Source organism: Triticum dicoccoides, chromosome 4A, assembly GCF_002162155.2.
Source record: "Triticum dicoccoides isolate Atlit2015 ecotype Zavitan chromosome 4A, WEW_v2.0, whole genome shotgun sequence".
Lineage (NCBI taxonomy): Eukaryota > Viridiplantae > Streptophyta > Magnoliopsida > Poales > Poaceae > Triticum > Triticum dicoccoides.
The window spans coordinates 740,331,253-740,353,330 of NC_041386.1; positions in this window are offsets into that span (position 1 = coordinate 740,331,253).

Here is a 22,078-nt window from a genome sequence, read left to right on the forward strand (position 1 = left end):
TTCTCTTCCCGCTGTGTTTTTCCACCACCAGCCTATCCTTGAGTCAGTAGTATGTCTCCACACCACTGTGTTCTGTCCGCCATTATGTATGATTATTGGCGTGCTTGTAATAATTTGGTTGAGCAACCGTAGTTCGACCCTGTAATATATTTTATGCTACTGGCTTATTGTATCAAGAATTTGTCTGCCAGTGTGGAGGATTTCTCTCATACTGGACTTAAAAGATTGGCTTTTCAATAAATATTTTTATTGGAAAACCGGTCGTGACAAGCTTGGTACCAGAGCCAGGCTGACTGTAGGAAGCCACTAGGTGCGATCGCTAATTGGTTATTAGCCTGATAGAGCTAATTTATATTTTTGCAATGGTAGTCATTTTCTGTCAGTCAGCATAAATTTATGATCTGACCCTGCAGAATTTTACCTACTTTTGTAGATGGCCGACGTCAGCTGCGAGTCTCAGACCTTCGCCAACGTACCCGATGGGTTCGTCAAGCTTCTTTCTTCCATCGTTCAGGTCGCGATGGGGCCATCCGTGCGCCCAGTCTTCACACTCTACCAGCACCGAGTCAACGACAGTCTGACCATGCACCGGGCCGCGGTGCAGTTCAGGGGAAGGCGTGGTGAGTTACGCCGCTTCCGGTTCGTGGTAAGAGCCATGCCTACGGAGAGGCATGCTATGCAGATGGCAGCCTGCGAGGCGATAGCTCATCTCAGGGATGTCCTTCCCGTGATGAAGACTCGTCGTTACCGTTATCTTCCGTGCCATGTGCCTTACACCTGTCACTACGCATACTCCTGCCCCAGAGGAGAACGAGACGAGGCTTTTGAGATGCTCATTGAGTATCTCCGGGCCCTGGAGGCAGCCTTCGACAACCTGGTGGACGACTTCGTAGCTACCCGCATGGACTCAGTCCATGGATGTGCTGCCAACAGGAGGGAGCTCCTACCCATCGCTCCGCCACCGACTTTTGTCTCGTCATCAGCATCTTTTACGCCTACTCATCGCCTTGCCTTCTACCGAAGAATTTAACCAAGTCATTGCACCCACTCCAGCGTGCACTACACCAACCTTCGCGCCCACTCCTGTACGTGTTGCTCCGCCCACTCTGCGCAACACTACACGTATGGAGCCCATTAGCGAGGAGGAGTTCGAGTCCCCAACCTCGCTACGCCTCTCCCTCGGCAAGGCAAGGGAGGTCGTCAACATTTCTGCCTGAGTACGCTTAGCTGCCGTGTGTTGTACCGCTTTGTAAGATATGTGCATAGGCTGGGAGAAGTAGCCTGTTTTCGCATCATGTAGGATCTGGAGAAGTGCACTAGCCTTAATAACATGTCAGGATTAGGTACGCATATCCTGAGTGATGTACTGTATAATTACCGCCCGCGTGTAAGATGTGTAATGAGCAGTCCTTCTCCGTGCGCAAGTCGTTTTATTTTTCTTGAGTAAACTGAGTTATTTAATTCTATTTGCCAGCTTTATGCATTTTATGGATTTGTTTTTGCGACTCTTGCCGCTTTTCTTATGGGTTTTACAAAATATATCCCCAGAGTGAAAAATGTCTCGTCCTTGGACTCGCTCCATGCCAATTCCATCAGAGGAAAATTATGAATGCACAACCCAGCAACGAGTTCACTCAGGGACAGTCAAGCCAACCGGGAAATGAATCGGCACTTTCACAAATGTGCCGCCTTTATGAACAGAGTCAGCAACAACATCGTGAAATAATGAACCAAGTCATCAACATGGGAAATCACCATGGACAGTGTCAGCAACATTCCAAGTTATCTGAGCTACAGAAGACACGTCCTCAAACATTTTCTCACACTGACAAGCCTCTTGAAGCCGAGGACTGGCTTCGAGATATGGAGAGGAAATTAATTATTGCAAAGTGTTCAGATCTCGAGAAAGTACTATATGCTCCACACTATCTCACAGGAGCAGCCGCATCGTGGTGGGAGAATTTTCTGCACATGCATCCCAACGAAAATGACATAACCTGGGATGATTTCAAGGAAGGTTTCCGTGGTGCACATATTCCTAAGAGTATTATGAAAATCAAGAAGAAAGAATTTGATGACCTCAAACAAAGGAACATGACAGTGTCAGATTACAACAGTCAATTTACCCTATTATCCCGCTACGCCAATGAGGAGCGTATGACTGAAATCAAGAAGATGGAGAAATTCCTTGACGGTCTGGCGCCCGCACTTAAATGCCAACTGGTCGTGCACACTTTTCCTGATTTTAAAACGCTGGTGGACAAGGCCATTACTCTGGAAAATGAGAGACGCAGTCTGGAAGATATCCGCAAGCGAAAAAGGGACCAGACTAACCACACTCGCAATCACCGAAGAAAGATAGATTTTAAAAAGGGTGGGACACCCAAATTCTCATCCAATGTCTCACGCCCAATCAAGAATTTTCATGCAAGGGACAAGGAATTCACCTATCGCCCCGGCGTTACTTGTTACGCTTGTGGAGAAGAAGGGCACTATGCCAAACAGTGCCCCAAGCCAAGGAATTCAACCCCAAAGCCGAACAACGACAACAATAATTCAGCGCCCAAACGAAACAATTTCAATCCCAACAATAACCACAGGAAGGGTCATCTGAACCACGTAACCAAAGAGGAGGCACAAAATGCTTCAGATATCGTACTCGGTACGTTTCCTGTCAACACAATACCTGCAATGGTTTTGTTTGATTCTGGAGCTTCTCACTCTTTCATCTCGAAAAGTTTTGCTTTGCAAAATAATTTTTCGATGCTTCCTTTGGAGAAATCCATAATAATCAAGTCCCCCGGGATTCAGCAAGTTTCTCAGAATTACTGTCAGAATGTGGTCATTGAGTTTGAAGGATTGGAGTTTTACGCAAATCTTATTGTATTGGAAAATAAAGGACTGGATGTCATCCTAGGGATGGATTGGCTAACCACCAATAAAGGTTTTATAGACTGTTTCAACAGGACCGTGATTCTCACACACCACCAAGGGAAGACAATAAGAGTATCAGCCAAGGAAGGAAAAAGACCCCGGCAACCGAGATTAAATAAGGTGGACATTTCTGAGCTAAACAAGGTTCCAGTAGTGTGTGAATTTCCAGATGTATTCCCTGAAGAGCTGCCAGGCATGCCACCAGATCGAGAAATAGAATTCCGCATTGAGCTAGCACCAGGAACCACCCCCATATACAAGAAACCATACAGAATGGCACCATCCGAGTTGATCGAATTGAAGAAGCAGATAAAGGAATTACTGGATAAGGGGTACATTCGGGCCAGCTCCTCACCTTGGGGATCACCAATTTTATTTGCCAAGAAGAAGGATGGAACGCTGAGATTGTGTATCGACTATCGAGCACTTAACATGGTCACAGTCAAAAACAAATACCCGATGCCAAGGATAAATGATTTCTTTGATCAACTTGCTCAGGCCAAGGTATTCTCAAAGATTGACTTAAGATCAGGATACCATCAATTGAAGGTACGAACGGAAGATATCCCCAAAACAGCCTTCACCTCCAGGTAAAGATGCGTCATGTATAAATTCCATGTTTTTTTGGAAGAAAAAATAGGGGGGAAACACGATTCCACAGTCGCCTCGCTTCTCGCCCTTGCGTCTTCTTTGATGCAATGACGCGCATGAACGAGCTCGAGTGCTATCCTATGATATTGTACACATACACGAGCACAACAATGCATGCATGGCTTCGATGTGGACATAGGCGCTGGGTGCCAAGCTGCCTATGGTACTGTCAAGCATCGGCATGTCGAGAGAAGCAGCGACCAAGTAGCGAAATAGCGATCGAGTTGGGCGAGGCATGGTGTTGAGTCAAACTTGGTCTTCCGGTTCACACAACGGCAGCAGCAGCATTTACGTCTCAGATGCATGCATGGCTGCATGTCGGCACGGCAGCAAGTAAAAAAAATTTTACTTGCAAGAGCAGCAGGCGTGCCTTAGTAGCTAAGTAGTAAGAGGTCAGCAGTGACGCAATTCACTTGTTTGACGTCAGCCTATGCGTAGTATAGTCGGTTCATTACACTATATATAGGGCAATAATCCTACATCTACGTAATGATCTACTTAACCTTACGTAACCTTCTTTACTCAAATTCTCTCTCGCCCCCCCTGATTTCGCGGTGTGGGGCCCGGGTCGTTTTTCATCCAATCGTGTCTTGCCAGGCCAGCTTTCACGTAAGATTACATTTGCCTTTTACGTAGATGTAGCAAAGCCCATATATAGGGCCGATGCCCATCGTTGTAAGCCAGGCTATTTCACTTCGAATCCATCCAGCCTCAAGTATTGTACTACGTGTGTGTGCTCAACTTCCTCAGCTAGTACTCCAGTGTGTGTGTGAGTTCAGCTGTTCGTGAGTGCAAGGGAGAGTGAGAGCAGCTTGTGTGCAGCCGCTGGTTAGCTAGGCTTCCTCTGTTGGAGTACAAGTGAGAGCTAGCTGCTTGTTGTTCGGGCCAACAATTGGCATCAGAGCCTCAGGTTATGCCGAAACATATGCTGAAAGGAGGCATCGCCGACGACGGTTCCAAGACCGCCGAGCAGAGCTCGGCTGAGGACACCCGTGCGGCGGACGCACTCGCGCTGCGAGGCAGGCCGGGAGGTGAGCTGGGTGCGCCACGCTCCGTGCGAGACGTGGGCATGTCCAGTACCTCCTTCCCTCTCCTCACGCGGACCAACTACCCCAGTTGGTCCGTCATGATGAAAGTCATCATGGAGGCGCGGCATATGTGGAAAGCCGTGGAAACCGGCGATGTCGAGTACGAGGAGGACCGGCTGGCGATGGAGGCGATCTTGCGCTCCGTCCCAGAGGAGATGGTGCTCACCCTTGGCGCCAAGAAGACGGCCAAGGAAGCATGGGAGACCATCAAGACTCTGCGCATCGGCGTGGAGCGCGTACGGGAGTTGAAGGCCCAGACCTTGCGCCTCCAGTACGAGGAGATCCGGTTCAAGGCCGGCGAACAAGTCGACGACTTCGCCTTGCGGCTGCAAGGTCTCGTCAACGAGCTCGCAACGCTCGGAGATCCCATCGACAACAAGATGGTGATTCTCAAGTTTCTCCGCGTCGTCCCCAGACAGTACAAGCAACTGGCCTGGTCCATCGAGAGCTTGGTGGATCTCTCCACCATGACGATCGAGGAGCTGGTAGGGCGGCTGAAGGTCGTCAAGGAGCGCGGTGAAGACGCCAACAACCGTGCTGGCGGCGAACTACTGCTCACCAGGGAGCAGTGGGACGCGCAGCTTCAGCAGCGCGGCCGCGACGGCTCTTCCGGCAGTGGGGGAGGCACCCCCACGGGAAGCAGAGGTCGCGGCAGAGGCGGAGGCCGCGCCCAAAGCGGTGGCGGCAACCGCGGTCGCAGGCCAAGCCAGGCAGGGCGAGGCGCTGGCAACGGTGGCAAGTGCCGCTACTGCAACATGCCGGGTCACTAGATCCGGGATTTCCACAGGAGGAAAGCCGACGAGGCAGCCGCGGCAACGGCAAACCTCGTCCAGGCTGACGTGGATGGTGGGCCGGCAATGATGCTGGCAAGAGTCGAGCCCATGCAGGAGAGCTCAGCGTCTCCCACGACCACGGCCCCGACATCCACCCATTCCGTGGAGGAGGCACGGAGCCCGTCCACGGGAACATCACTCCAGTGACAGGCCACATCTTGACAACGACGTTCTCGGGGCCTGTCGACTGGGAGGCGATGAAGGCTCGGGTGTGGGGGAGCCACACCCCAGCGACGGCGTCCCCGACAACCTCGGGACCCGACAAGATCGCGCAAGTTGGCGCGGCAACGACGCATATGGCGGACCATGCTCCGACCATGATGCTGGCGACCATCGACTCCGTGCAGGAGCGCACGGAGACTCAAGTCAGCCACACCCCGACAACAAAGTGTTCGGGGTCCACCGTGTTGTCGGGAGATGGCTCCCTGACAACGGCATGTGCGTGCGGCTACGTCTTCCTCAACGAGGAGAGAGCCTTGACCACACCCACGCTTGCAGGCGGCAAGCAAAGTGAGGGTTGGTTCCTCGACACCGGCGCCACGAACCACATGACTGGTTCCATCGACGCGTTCGCGGAGCTAGACCGCTCAATCACCAGGAAGGTGCGGTTCGCGGACGGATCCGTGGTGGAGATCCACGGGCGCGGGACCGTCGTCTTCGCCGACAAAGGGGGTGATCACAGGGCGTTCACGGACGTCTACTTCATCCCGGCGCTCACGAGCAGCGTCGTGAGTGTCGGACAACTCGACGAGGGCTGGTTCGACATCGGCATCCGGCGCGGTGTTCTCACCGTGCACGACCAGTAGAAGAGGCTGCTCATCGAGGTTACCCGCTCGCCGAACCGCCTCTACAAATTCTTCTTTCAACCCGTGCATCCTGTGTGCCTTGCCGTGGGCCATGTCTCCGACGCGTGGCGTTGGCATGCCCGGCTAGGACACCAGCACTTCGACGGGTTGCGAAAGATGGCGCGAGGCAACCTCGTTCGTGGGCTACCTCACATCGAGCACGCCGACGAGCTGTGTGATGCATGTCTTGCGGGGAAGCAGCGGCGTCTGCCGTTTCCCGAGAAGGCACGCTATTGGGCGCAGAAACCCCTGGAGCTGGTTCATAGGGACCTCTGCGGCCCAATCACCCCGGCAACGCCAGGAGGGCGTCGCTACATCCTGCTGCTCGTTGACGACTATAGCAGGTTCATGTGGGTGCTGCTCCTCGCCTCCAAGGATGAGGCGGAGCAAGCCATTGTCAAGCAGCAAGCGGCAGCAGAGGTCGAGTGCGGCCACAAGTTGCGTGTGCTGCGCACGGACCGTGGCGGCGAGTTCACGTTGGCCACGTTCTACAAGCACTGCGACGAGAAAGGGGTGCAACGTCACCTCACAGCCCCTTACTCGCCGCAGCAGAACGGCGTCGTCGAGCGGAGGAACCATACGGTGCTTGGGATGGCACGCTGCATGCTCAAGGCAAAGCAGGTGCCGAGCACGTATTGGGGGGAGGCCGTGCTCACGGCCGTCTTCATCCTCAACCGCTCCTTCACAAGGAGCATCGATGGAAAGACGCCTTATGAGGCGTGGTACGGAAGGAAGCCCGATGTACGCTTCCTCCGCACCTTTGGCTGCGTCGGGCATGTCAAGACGGCGCGCCCACAGCTGAAGAAGCTCGATGACAGGAGCACCCCGATGGTGTTCATGGGCTATGAGACGGGCTCTAAGGCGTACAAGATGTACGACCCCGTCTCAAAGCGTGTGCCTGTCTCGCGCGATGTCATCTTCGACGAAGACGCGCGATGGACTTGGGAGGTGTCGGGGGAGGCCCCGGCAAGCAGCTCCTTCACTGTGGAGTACCCGATGTACTCTACAACCCCGGGAAGCAAGACCCCGGGAAGTGCCACCCCGGGAAGCTCGGGAGGTGTGGATCCGGGAATAGCAACCCCGAGAACACCGTCCCCGGGTACGGTGCCGCCAGACACCACGACGTCAAGCAACGTGGGTCCCGGGAGGCAGTTCGCAACCCCGCCAACGGCGAGGTCGGAGCTGTTCGACACCGACGACAGCGTTGGCGCCCCCCACAGGTTTCGGCGCATGGGGGATCTCCTCGGCGAGGCTGTGGCAACACCGCGACAGCCCGAGGATGAGGACACTGATGACGACGAGGTCTTGCATCTGATGGCCGGCGAGGAGCTGACCACGTTCACGGAGGCCGAGCAAGAGGATTGCTGGCGCCACGCGATGCTGGACGAGCTGGCGTCGATCAACGACAATGCCACTTGGACACTCACCACGCTGCCTGCTGGGCACCGAGCCATCGGGCTCAAGTGGGTGTTCAAGGTGAAGACGGATGAGCACGGTGCCATTGTCAAGCACAAGGCGCGCCTCGTCGCAAAGGGCTACGTGCAGCGTGAGGGAGTGGACTTTGAGGAAGTCTTCGCTCCGGTGGCAAGGCTGGAGTCGGTGCGGCTCATCCTTGCCGTGGCCGCTCACCGCGGGTGGGAAGTACACCACATGAATGTCAAGTCGGCGTTTCTCAATGGCGACCTTAACGAGGAGGTGTACGTCTCCCAGCCACCCGGGTTCGTTGCCAAGGGCTACGAGCAGGGCGTGTATCGACTACACAAGGCCCTGTATGGTCTCCGGCAAGCCCCAAGGGCGTGGAATGCCAAGCTCGATGCAAGCCTCGCATCCCTTGGGTTCTCACGCAGCGCTTCTGAGCATGGTGTGTACTCGCGTGGCACCGCGAACACGCTGCTCATCGTCGGCATCTACGTTGACGACCTGGTCATCGCCGGGGCAGAGCCTGAAGAGGTTCAACGCTCCAAGGGAGAGATGCATCGTCTCTTCAGTATGAGCGACCTCGGGCTGCTCCGGTACTACCTTGGGCTGGAGGTGAACCAGGAGGGTGGTCGCATCACGATCACGCAGACGGCCTACGCTACCAAGATGCTTGAGCGAGCAGGCATGAAGGACTGCCATGCCGTGCACGCTCCAATGGAGGCACGGCTGAAACTCAGCAAGGAGAGCTCCGAGAAGACGGTAGATGCTACACTCTACCGTAGCATCATCGGGAGTCTCAGGTACCTCGTGCACACTCGACCGGACATCACGTTTGTTGTCGGGTACCTGAGTAGGTTCATGGAAGCTCCGGCAAGCGATCACCTCGCTGCCGTCAAGCACCTGCTCTGGTACATCGCGGGTACGCTCACGCATGGATGCGTGTACCGTCGTGGCGACGGCGAGAGCTTGGTCGGGTACAGCGACTCTGACCACGCTGGTGATGTGGACTCTCGGAAGAGCACATCAGGCATACTATTCCTTCTCGGGAATAGTCCCGTCAGCTGGCAATCGGTGAGGCAGAAGGTTGTCGCCGTATCTTCGTGCGAGGCGGAGTTCATCGCGGCAGCTACAGCGGCCTGTCAAGGCATTTGGCTTGCTCGCCTTCTCGGTGAGATGCTGAATCAGGACACCGCCCCTGCGCTCATTTTCGTCGACAACAAGTCGGCGATTTCCCTCTGCAAGAATCCAGTGCTTCACGACCGCAGCAAGCACATCGATCTCCGCTATCACTTCATACGTGACTGCGTCGAGAAAGGCACGATGATCGTGGAGTTCATCAGGACTGGTGAGCAGAAGGCGGACATCCTGACCAAGTCACTTGGTCGTGTCCGGTTTCAAGAGCTGTGCGACAAGGTCGGGATCATCGACACCAAGCTCCTTCGACAAGTTTGAGGGGGAGAATGTTGAGTCAAACTTGGTCTTCCGGTTCACACAACGGCAGCAGCAACATTTACGTCTCAGATGCATGCATGGCTGCATGTCGGCACGGCAGCAAGTAAAAAAAATTTTACTTGCAAGAGCAGCAGGCGTGCCTTAGTAGCTAAGTAGTAAGAGGTCAGCAGTGACGCAATTCACTTGTTTGACGTCAGCCTATGCGTAGTATAGTCGGTTCATTACACTATATATAGGGCAATAATCCTACATCTACGTAATGATCTACTTAACCTTACGTAACCTTCTTTACTCAAATTCTCTCTCGCCCCCCCTGATTTCGCGGTGTGGGGCCCGGGTCGTTTTTCATCCAATCGTGTCTTGCCAGGCCAGCTTTCACGTAAGATTACATTTGCCTTTTACGTAGATGTAGCAAAGCCCATATATAGGGCCGATGCCCATCGTTGTAAGCCAGGCTATTTCACTTCGAATCCATCCAGCCTCAAGTATTGTACTACGTGTGTGTGCTCAACTTCCTCAGCTAGTACTCCAGTGTGTGTGTGAGTTCAGCTGTTCGTGAGTGCAAGGGAGAGTGAGAGCAGCTTGTGTGCAGCCGCTGGTTAGCTAGGCTTCCTCTGTTGGAGTACAAGTGAGAGCTAGCTGCTTGTTGTTCGGGCCAACACATGGCCGGCCATGGCGGCTTTGTCTGCCGACGGAGCTCCCCACGACGAGCCGGCGAGGACGTCAACTTCGTTCATCTCTTCCTGTAGTCTGTTGGCGCCGAGTACTAGCCTAGCGTTATCTTGTCGATGCCAGCGACATCCCCATTGTCCGCGATCGCCTCGCAGGACGGATGAGTGCAGAAGTAGAAGGTAAAAGTGATGGCGGAGATGGCGAGCAGTAATCAGTGGAGATGCACCCAAAGGTTGGCCGCCGATGAGCTCCATCCGAATACGCCGTGCGAGGCACCAGAAGGTTCGGTGCTACTGTATGACTGTATCCAGATTACACTAAAAAAATAATACTGTACCCAGATAACTGGTTTATAGAAAAATGCCTATTAGTCGTTTTTCTATAAACTCATTTTTTCGGTTACTTCTGTTAAATGACAAAGTTGAGAGTTTGCCAGATAATCTCTGCAATTTAAGGCGGTTGAGACATATTGAACTGCATGATGGTAGGACATGCCTGTCATACAAAGCACTGCCTCAAATTCCTAACATTGGCAATCTAACTTTGCTTCAAAATTTTCGGGAATTTTCTGTGCCAAAGAAAAAGGGATATGAATTGGGACAATTGAGGGACATGCACAAGATTCGTGGCAGTTTAAGCATCACAAATGTTGAGAATGTCACAAAGAAGGATCAATCCTTAGAATCGAAGCTGCATCAGAAATGTCATCTTGGCAGCTTGAAACTTGTCTGGAGTTACAATAATAACATGAATGTAGAGGATAGTTTACATTTGGGGATTCTAGAAGCTCTGCTGCCACCGCCTCAACTTGGGGATCTTACAATTATATTGATGGTTATAGATCTTCAAAATATCCAGGCTGGTTACTTGATTGTTCGTATTTTGAGAATATGGTATCTTTAAGCTTTGTTAATTGCAGCGAATTGGAAAGCCTACCATCCAATACTGAACTATTTGGGAATTGCTCTTCTTTTTTACTGAAAAATATGCCAAACCTGAAGACATTATATTGTCTTCCAATAGGACTTGAAATATTAAAAGTATACTGCCTCACGTTCACTGGAAGCAGAGCAATCAGCAGCCGCACACCAGCTGGAGCAGGAGACGCTGCGTAGCAACCGCGAGGGAGCTCAATGGCCAAAATCTTGTACAAACCAATCTTTGCATGAGCCGTTCAAAATTGTCAGCAACACAGCCAAAGCTTAGCCCAGCATACCGCCCGCATACATACAAACAGACGGGCAAACGGAGCGTGTTAACCAGTGCCTCGATACAAATGTTCGCTCTTTCTCTTTTCTATGCAGGGGACTCATTGGCTTTCACTTTCAGTCCTGGAGTTTTGGTACAACTCGAGTTTTCTTTACACTATAGGTCTTGCTCTGCTTCTCGTTATCCACAAGTTGTCTGTAAATTTGTACTCCCTCCGTCTCATAATGTAAGATGTCTTATATTTATTTTTTTTAGAAGAAAAGGGCTGGGCCCCTGTTCCATTTCATTGAAACGAAACGAAAAGGTCTCCGAAGTGCGGTACAAAGTTACATCTCACGACGGACAGCATATAGTCTGCCCGTGTAAAGAGTAGAGAGACTGAAAGGCAACTAAGCTAGCAGTGCTCACTAGTGCAGAACCGGGCAATAGCATCGGTTCGTAAGGCCCTTTAGTGCCGGTTCCATAACCGGCACTAAAGTGTGGGCACTAAAGGCCCCTCCTTTAGTACCGGTTCAGCACGAACCGGTGCTAAAGGGCAACCACGTGGCACGAGCCAGCTCCGGGGGCCTGGAGCCCTTTAGTACCGGTTGGTAAGACCAACCGGAATTATAAGGTTTGGTTTTTTTAGTTTTATGATTTCTTTTTTATTTAATTTTGTGTTTCCATTTTAATTCTTTTTCGTTTGCTGGTATTTTACAATACTACACATTGTACACGTTATGCATATATATATATATATATATATATATATATATATATATATATATATATATATATAATTTCTAGTAGAACCAATCATGCATATATATATCATCAATGTCTCACAAACCACCATATTAATTAATTCACACATACACACATGTATAGCTATATACAATTTCTCCTACATATGCATGTTGCCTTCGGAGCCAGTGGCATTAGCCTAATTGGTGCCTTCGGAGCACGATGACAATTGGAAGTGGTTTTCATGGGGGCGGTAGCGGGTAATAGTATTCTCCCTTCGGATTTATGACCTGGTCGAGCAAAAATCCCGCTATTTCCTCTTGAAGTGCTTCTACGCGCTCCGTTTCTAGGAGCTTCTCCCGCACCTTTTTGAACTGTTAAGAAGGAGATCAATATGCATGTGTATTAGTTGTGTGACTAGATATCGATAATGGTGTAAAAATTGTGAATAGTGCTCTGACGATCCTACCCATTCCTGTCTTTGAGATCTGATCCTTTCGAACGCCATCATGCGAATGTTCTCGCAAACGCAGAATGCACACAGATCAGTCCCCTGCGCCTGCTTCAGGGCCTTTACGAGAATAGAATTTGATCAGATAATAATTAATCAAGCATGATAATTAAAGAGATGGCAGCTAGCTAGCTAGCTAGTACTACTTAATTACTTACCTTGGGTCGAAACCATTTAAGCTTTTTTTTCCATTCGCCTTCCGTGACGCTGATGAACCTTGCCCAAGCCCTGCCCGCCGACAAAGAAAATGAATAAATGGGTTATTAAATAGTTCATATCATGAAATGACGAACTAAATAGGCCGAGATATATAGTTAATAATGATTGAACTTACCTGTTGACTATCCCAAACAAGATGTTATAGTCAGTATTTGCTTTGAGTAGTGAGTCCAGTATTTCAACTGTTCCGGCCTCAACTTTAATGATACACAAGATTCAGTAAAATCTGCATGCACACACATTTGCATGTCTTAATTAAGCGGGCATATGTAAGCAAAAACATGTAGCTAGCTAGTAGGCAAAAACAGAGAATTTGTAGTACAAGACAGTGTGACTCACTGGAAGTTGTAAGGAAGTAGTATATCTTCATTGTATTTGAGGCGCTTCAAGAACTCTAGCATGTTGTCCTTTACGTCCTTTTGATGATGTGGATTTATTAGCCATGTGTATTCATTAACGGTGTTTGGGTCAATGAACCCAATGCCAAAGCGTCCACCTTTTCTCATTTCATACATCTTCATCCTGCATAATACCACAGAAAAGAATATAGTGAGGATAATTATAGGTAATGATTGATCAAAAGGATCACTACAGCTAGCTTGAGACTTAAATTACAGAAGAAATCACTTACAGACAATAGCAACTGACGATAGATTTGTCGAGTGCGTCTTAATTGTATAACTGAAACAGTTCAGAATACTCAACGGACAGAGCTTTCTCATGGAAGTAATGCTCCTCCTTGACATTCACCATGAGGGACAATCGATCTGAAATCTTGGTAATGTTCATGTACCATTGATGCAATCCATACATTCTCGTTGGGAGGTTCTTGACCTTGTCTGGCTCGACCAAAGGTTGGCCCCGGACATATTTCCGTTTTATTTCATCCTCTCTAAGCACAGGCATGGGCTCGATCTCGAGGAGTTGTCCAACAATGATGTTGAGAATTTCAGCCTGCATTATATGGTCCTTGGTTATTACCACATTGCCCACCTCGGGAACGTAAACTGTTTGCCCACAATAATATTGGGCGCGCGTACTATCACGTGTTGTTGGCACAACAAGCGAGGGGATCGATTGCGCCGCCTGTTCTCCTAGCTGGGGAATGGTTTTCCCGTATTTTTTGACAACTGCTTGTTGTTTGCTCGATCCCGAGCTCGCCTCCTTACGTAGACGTGCTCGATTTAACTTCCTGATGTGGCGCTCATAGTCTGTGTCAACAGGCTTGGGAGCTGGTGGTTGAGCCATACGAATGAAGTGGTCAATCGTTTCCTCAGACACTTTCTCCCTTGGCGGCGGTGGCGGTTTCGGTGCAAAATGGGCTTCCACCTCGGCCTTCGATATGGCTGCGTTTTCCTCCTCGGACTTGTCATAAGGCCTCTGCGGAAGAGGCGTGAGGCTTGGACCATATTTATATCGCTTGCCTCCGCCTATACTTCCTGTACTACCTCGACTCGTACCGCTACGCACCATAGCTGTGGGGTGTCTCTTCTGCGATTGCTGAGGCGGCGGAGACGACTGACGGGGCTGAGTTGGACGAGGAGGAGTGGCCTGAAGCTGTGCCGGACTTGGAGGAGGAGTGGCCTGAGGTTGTGCCGGACTTGGAGGAGGAGTGGACGTCTGACGCTGTGGCGGACTTGGAGGAGGAGGAGTGGCCTGACACTTTGCCGGACTTGGAGGAGGAGTGGCCTAACACTTTGCCGGACTTGGTGGACTTGCAGGAGCGGGAGTCTGCTGACTCGGTGGCGGACTTCGACGAGGAGTCGGCTGACGCGGTGTCGGTGGCCTTCGAAAGATGATGCAATCCTTTTTCATAGGATGATACGATGTTTGGCCTCTCCGAGAAAGTGCTCGCCGTCACCTCCAGGAATGTCAAGCTGTAGCTCCGAATATGGGTCCACCACCTCATCAACCAAGACACGAGCATAGCCCGCTGGAATCGGGTTGCAATGGAAGGTTGCCTCGGTGGGATTTGTAAAATCAACGGCGTCCGCCACCTTAATGGGTATGTTCTTCATTTTGACGTGTAGCTCGCAGTTAGTGTTCTCCGTGATGTCATCCACGGGGTATCTATCCAGCATTGCGTCGTCCGGGGTGGAACCCACACTGCTTCTCTGCATGGATGGGGCGGTGCTATCCAATGCTGGATCATTCGCTAGCTGCTGCAGCTACTGAGACCCCCTTTGCTGGGTAAGTGAGTCGATCTGCTCCTGCTGCCGCTGGAATTTGACTGCCAATTCCGCTTGACTTGCTTCTAGGCCTTGAAGGCGTTCATAGTCCCGCTTCCTCTGCTCCTCCTCCATCTTCCTCTTCTTCTTCTCCACAATCTTCTTTCTCGCACGGGTTCTGTAGTCAGTGTTCCAGTCTGAAAACCCCTCATACCACGGAATAGCGCCCTTGCCTCGTGTTCTTCCCAGGTGTTCAGGATTTCCCAGGGCACGCGTAAGCTCGTCGTTCTCTCTGTTGGGCTGGAACACCCCCGATCGTGCCTCTTCTATTGCAACAAGTATCGCATCATCGGCTCCCTTCAGTCTTGCCCTCGTCGAAACATTGCCTGTCTTCGGGTCCAACTTCCCCCCATGCGCATAGAACCAAGTCCTGACCCTGGGGGGGCAGCTCTTAGTAACCGGAGTGACACCTGCATCCTCCATCTCTTTCTCAGACTTATCCCACTTAGGCATTGCCACCGCATAGCCACCTGGCCCCAGCTTATGGAACTTATCCTTTTTTGGCATTCTTCTTATTTATTCTCGACCGTTCCTTAGCTAATTCCGAATCCTTGAATTTCACGAAATCGTCCCAATGAGCACGTTGGTTCTCTAGTGTTCCCTCGAATACTGGAGTCTTCCTTCCTCCCTTGACGTACTTGCCCCATTCACGATTCTTGTGGTTCTTGAATGCAACCGCCATCTTCCTAAGAGCAGCGTCCTTGACTTTCTGCACATCTGCTTTTGTGAAATGATCTGGTAGGGTGAAATGTTCCATGAGAGTATCCCAAAGCAGATCTTTTTGTTTTTTGTCGACAAAAGTAACATCTGGATGTGGAGCAGCGTCCTCTTTGTCTTTTTGTCTTTTGTCTTTTGCTGGCTCTCTCCATTCTTGAAGGGAGATCGGGAGTTGGTCCTTCACAAGAACTCCGCACTGACGAACGAACTTGTCCGCAATCTTCTTAGGCGCTAATGGTTCGCCATTAGGTCTGATTGCCTCGATATTGTACTTTACGCCCTCCTTCAACTTTTTGTTTGGGCCTCATTTCGTCCTTTTGCCTGAAGATTTGCTCGATCCGGATGGCTGAAAGAACAAAGATCGATTCGTTAATATATCTTCAAGTCATTTAAAACATGTGATGATCACCAGATGCCTGCTTATATAAATATATATACCTCGCCGGTCTTTGTTGTTTCAAGATCAACATTTTCTTCGTCATCATCATAATCATAGTTCACGACTTCATAAATTCGGTCGTCGCGATCGAATATCATATCACCCTCTCCGGTGTTGTTTAGAAATTCGGAGCCGTCATAATCTTCTTCATTCTGATCATCATCTGGCCCGTGAGGATGGCGTATCATATCGAACATGGCCTGTTCTCCTTCTCTGCCGGTATTGTCCGCCATAGCTTTTATTTAACTAATCCAAAAGAAATATAAAACAATTTAGTATTCAAATTACATCATCTCGAATAATAGATATAATCTCGAATACATCGTCTCAAATAATAGATATAATCTCGAAAACATCATCTCGAATAATAGATATAATCTTGAATACATCGTCTCGAATAATTGATATAATCTCGAATACATCGTCTCGAATAGTAGATATAATATTGAATACATCACTGGCTAGGTAGCTAATAAAGATCGAATACTACATAAGAATCTAGGACACTCGCCGTTCCTGCGGCGCGGGCGGTGGACACCCAAAGAGAAGGAACCCTCACAGGATCATAGCTGAAGTGAGATCCCTGAAGAAACTGCCAGGTATTGGAGAACCTGCCGCCCTCTAACGCAACCATGTAGCGATGGACGTGCTCGTCCTCCTCCCTGACACGGCGACGTACCACCTCCGGCTGGGCCGGCTCCCTCCGCGCCGAAACTGGCCCACGCGAACGCCACCAAATGAGATTAGGGTCGACGACGGGACCCGGGGCCGTGTTCCTCATCAAGCGGCACGCCCCTCCAGGCAGCACCTCCCAGTGCGAGCCCGGCGGAGCCCATTCCCGGACATGGGTCAGCCGGACGTCGTCGCGGAAGGGTCGACGGCGAGGATGCGGGCCGGGCATCGTCGAGAACAAATACTAGCTATATGCCCGCAAAAAGTAACATTTTTAATGATTGGATTTTGATAACTAACATTTCTATATAACACTAATTATGCTATCATTGCATATGTCAAAATTCTATATGCTATTTCATACTAATTAAGCATCTAACACTAAAAACAGAAAAAACAACTTCTATATATCCATTAAAAAATAGAAAAACAACATTATATAAAAAAATTCCATACTAATTAAACACTAATTATATCCATCTAACATGCATTCATATATCACTAGTAGAAAACCACCCATTAGACCCGGTTCGTAAGGGCCTTTAGTCCCGGTTCATGAACCGGGACTAATGGGTCGTTACTAATGCCTCCACCCATTAGTCCCGGTTCAAACACGAACCGGGACCAATGAGCCTCCACGCGGCCCTGTGCGCCGAGCCCAGACAGGGGGCCTTTGGTCCCGGTTGGTGGCTCCAACCGGGACCAAAAGGCATCCACGCGTCTGCCTTCCAGTGGCTGGGTTTTTTTTTTGAAAGGAGGGGGGTTGGGGGTTTAATTTAGGTGTTTCGTATATTGTGTTAGCTAGCTAATTAATAGAGAGAAGTGTCCTCTCTTATGTTCGTGCTTGGTCGACGCTACGTAGTATATATACATAAGTGATCGAGAGAACCATTCAGTACAGAAGTTCGTCATGCATACCGAGAGAAGATCGATCGACCTCTCCTTCTCCGAGAGACTGGTCGAACAACAAGTTTTTTACTGGCTACATACATGTATAAGATCTCTTAATTACAAACCACTAGCATTTGAAATGAAGTTCCACATGGTATTCTCCGGCTTTACTGATGACGTGTTCAAGAAAGAATCCCGCCAATTCCTCTTGAATTGCTTTCATGCGATCTGCTGATACGAGTTCATCCCGCATCTGCCACGTCTAATTAATTTGAAGAAGGGGGTTAATTAATACATATATATGAATGAAATGAAACTCAATAGAAATGATGGTGTAATAAAATGAAATTGTGAATATTGCTTACGCACTTCATATTGTCTTCTAGAGTAGCCCCGCTTGTTTTTTAAAGTCGCGTTGAGGATGAACTCGCACACGTAGTATCCACAGAAATCATTCCCTTCCTCCTGCCACAAGCACTTTACGAGAAATAGAGGTCAATCAAACTGATAATGAAGCATTATATAAATGGCATTGATGAAAGTATAGCTATAGAATCAACGGGAGATGCGCGCCAGTAGTACTTACTTTCAGGTATACATATCGCAGCTCCTTCGGCAGTCCCGGAGCTTGTGCGGTGAACTGTTTCCAAACCCTGCAAGACAAAGAAAATAATTATTATTACTTTAGATATCAGGAAATGAACAAAAAGTTGCTGATATGGTGCGATAATGATCAATTGAACTTACTTGCTGAGCATTTCAGTCATGTCCGCATAGGTGCTGGGATCTTTCCGTCTGGAGTCTAAGACGGTTACTAGTCCACGCTCAAGCTTAATCTCCAGAAGAATATAGTGGTACCTGCACACACATGCATAACTCATCAATTACATTAACCTCGCTCGAGTAATAAGGGAAACCGAATATGCACACGACAGTAACACTCACGGGCCGTTGTAAGGAAAGAGTATGGTATCTTTGTTTTGATTTTCTATCAACGATTGTAGCAAGTTGTCCTCGGCCTCTCCGACGCGCTTTTTAACCAGAAATACATCTATGATATTTGTGTTAATGAACCCAATATCATAGATTTCATTTTTTTGCACTCGACGATCTTCAATCTGCATAATATATTGAGGATAATTAATTATAAATACATGCAAGGAAAGAGCCGAGCTATATATAGAGACTTCATGACAGAAATAGTACTTACAGGCAGTAGCAAAAGACCATTAATTTATCGAGGGCCTTCTGATTGAAGAACGCGAAAAACTCCTCAAATGGAACAGCCAACACATCATTTGAAACGAGGTCGTGCTCCTCTTTAATTTTCAGATACAAATTGTTCGTCCCCTCAGACTCTCTGCAGGTTTTCATGTACCAACTATGGAATCTTCGCGTGATTGTTGTCAGAGATTTTTCATCTTTGACGAGAGGCTTCCCGTACTCGTATCTGAATACGTCCACCTCCATGAAATCAAGAAGTGCATCGTCAGGCAGGTAATCTTCAAGATTGCCATAACCGGCCACTGTCCCCGGAGGATTAGACACATTGAGCGGGGGGCACGATTGCTGTGCTTGTTCGCCGAGCTGGGCAATTTTTCCCCTTTGCTCGTTGTTCTTTTGACCTTTTATCACTGACAGTAGTTCCCGACCGCTTGGCTTGGAGATATGTCTGTTCAATAATGCGCTCATAGTTGGTTCTCGGCGGAGGCTTTGGTGGTTTTCTCAGGGCATCGAGAGTGCGCTTTGCTTTCATCGGATCTACCTTCTCCTCCGGAGGTGGATGTATCTTTGCTTTCACCCCTTCAAAGAACTCCTTCACTTGGGCCTGCACGATCGTATTGTTTTCCTCCTTGGTCCTCTCGTACGGTAACTTCTCTACAGGCTTTAGAGGTGGACCGTATCTGTATTGCCTCTCTCTTCTTGTGCTGCTAGACGCCGGAGCAGACGGAGCGGCTGCGGCGTCTGTCTTCTTTCGTGCTTGCTTATGAGGCGGAGGAGAAGGACTACGACATGCCGGAGCAGCCGGGGCGGCGGCGGGTCTCTTCCACCCTTGCTGGCGAGGCGGAGAAGGAGGAGGCAGAGTGCCGGCACGCGCCGGAGAAGGAGGCGGAGTGCCGCCGCCACGCGTGCCCTGATCGTCACTCGCCGGAGGAGGAGGCGGTGGAGGAGGCGGAGTGCCGCCACGCGTTCCCTGATCGTCACTCGCCGGAGGAGGAGGCGGTGGAGGAGGCGGAGTGCCCTGACTCGCCGGAGGAGGAGGAGGAGGCGGAGGCGTCCAATTCAGAAGGTTGATGAGCTCCTTCCGCCATAGGCATGGAGTCTTCAGAGCAGAACCCAGCCTAGTCTCCCCTTCACCGGTAGGGTGCTCAAGCGCGAGGTCCTCAAATCTCTCCGTTATTTCATCCACCATCACCTTAGCAAATCCTTCTGGAATCGGCTGGCAGTGATAAGTTGTGCCGGGTCCACTAGGATAAACTTGGCCAACAGCCGCCTTGACCTTCAAATTCATGCATCGCGCCATCATGTGGCAATTTTGAGACTTCGTGATACCATCCACGGGATAGCTGGCAGGAGCCGTCAAGACATGCTCCGGCTGAAGAAGCTCGATGGAAGCAACGCTGCTTCTCCGCTGAGATGGTGGGGTAGCTTCGGGGAAAGCTTCGGCATGTCGTTTGTTGCGATCTGCAGCTTCTCGTTCCTCTTCTCGATCCTCTAGCCCCATTACCCTTCCAAGCAGCGCCTGCATTTGGTCCTGCTCCAGTTTCTTCCTCCTCTCGTGGGTTTTGTAACCCCCTGCATCTGGAAAACCAACCTTCCACGGAAGGGAGCCTGGCGTGCCTCGTGTCCGTCCAAGGTGCTCGGGATTCCCAAGGGCCATTGTGAGCTCGTCCTTCTCCCTGATTCGAAGGAACGTCCCTCGCTGCGCTGCATCGATATAGTGTCGAAGGTTCTTGACTGGTGTTTGCAGTTGCTCGTCCATCCACTGACACTGCCCTGTTACAGGGTCCAAGGTTCCGCCAGCCCCGAAGAACCAAGTCCGGCAACGGTCTGGCCAGCGCATTGTCTCTGGTTTGATCCCTTTTTCAAGTAGATCATGCTCAGCCTTGGACCACTTAGGGCGGGCTTTGAGGTAGCAACCTGACCCCCGTGCGATGGTGAAGCTCCTTCTTCGCAGCATTTTTCTTGTTTGTCTCCGACATCTTCTTACTCTTTTCCGATGTCTTGTGGGCCACAAATGCGGGCCAGTGATCTTTGATCTTCTCATATTTGCCGATGAATTCTGGTGTCTCTTTTTTCTTGACAAACTGGTTCAGCTCTTTCCTCCACCTCCTCATTAGGCCTGCCATCTTCTTAAGAGCACAAGGCTTGATTAATTGCTCTTTAACTGGCTTCTCCGGATCCTCCTCTGGCGGTAGGGTGAAATTTTCCTTCAGCTCACTCCAAAGATCTTCTTTTTGCATATCATTGACATAAGACACCTCAGCGTCTTCATCCTTAGCAGGCTTATACCATTGCTGGATGCTGATCGGGATCCTGTCCCTAACAAGAACCCCGCACTGAGCAGAAAATACCTTGTTTGTCCGGATGGGTTCAATCGGTTCGCCGTCGGGCGCGATTTCTATGATCTCAAACTTTTCATCCGAGCTCAACTTTTTCTTCGGGCCTCGTCTCCTTACCGAAGTTGTGCTCGATCCGGAGGGCTAGAAATTATAAGGAAGAAAGACGACAGTAATTAATATGTGTACATATACCAAAACAATGGATGCATCAATTAACTTGTCAGCACGGGCTTAACTAATATATATATATACCTGGCCGGACTCGGTTCGGTGACTGGAGCAGTCAGCACGGTCTCCTTCGTCTTGTACCTCCATTGTGTCACCGGAGCCATCATGAACATAGTCCTCCTCTTGTATCAGCATTAATGGGTCGAAGCCATCATAAACATAGCCCTCTTCTTCATCCAGGTGACCATCGGTGTCGATGAGAAATGACGCAACATCATCACTTCCATTTGCGATTATGTCCCCCAACATCGCTTATGTTTCTTCGTCTCGGGAGTGCTCCATAGTTTCTGCAAATATTTACAACATGTCAATTATTATTCAAACATGGTACATAGTGGCAAACGTAGAACTAGCTAGCTAATCACAATAAGGAATCATGTTAGTGGCCTCGACGCTGCTTCTCTAGGGTTTGGGGTCGCCTCGACACAAAGCTTCAAGGGTTTGGGGTGGCCTCGACGATAACGCTCTTTTAACTTGATAAATTTGGGTGGCCTCGAGAGAGTTAATTTGTTGGGTAGGGGCGCGGCGGGAGGGGGTAGGAGACCTGCAACACCGTTTTCTCTCTAGGGTTTGGGTGTCCTCGAGAGTTTTCCTCGAGCGAGAGGGCCGAGGGGGGGTGCTGCAGTTGTATAAGTTATCACGGTCGAGAGGGGGTATATATATCGACCGCCCCTCATGTCAAAGTTATCTAGAGGGGGTTATATCGACAACGACACGACATACATATACATGGGAAAATAATGTTATCGGGGAGGGGGTATCGGTACCACCCCCTCGTGTTGAA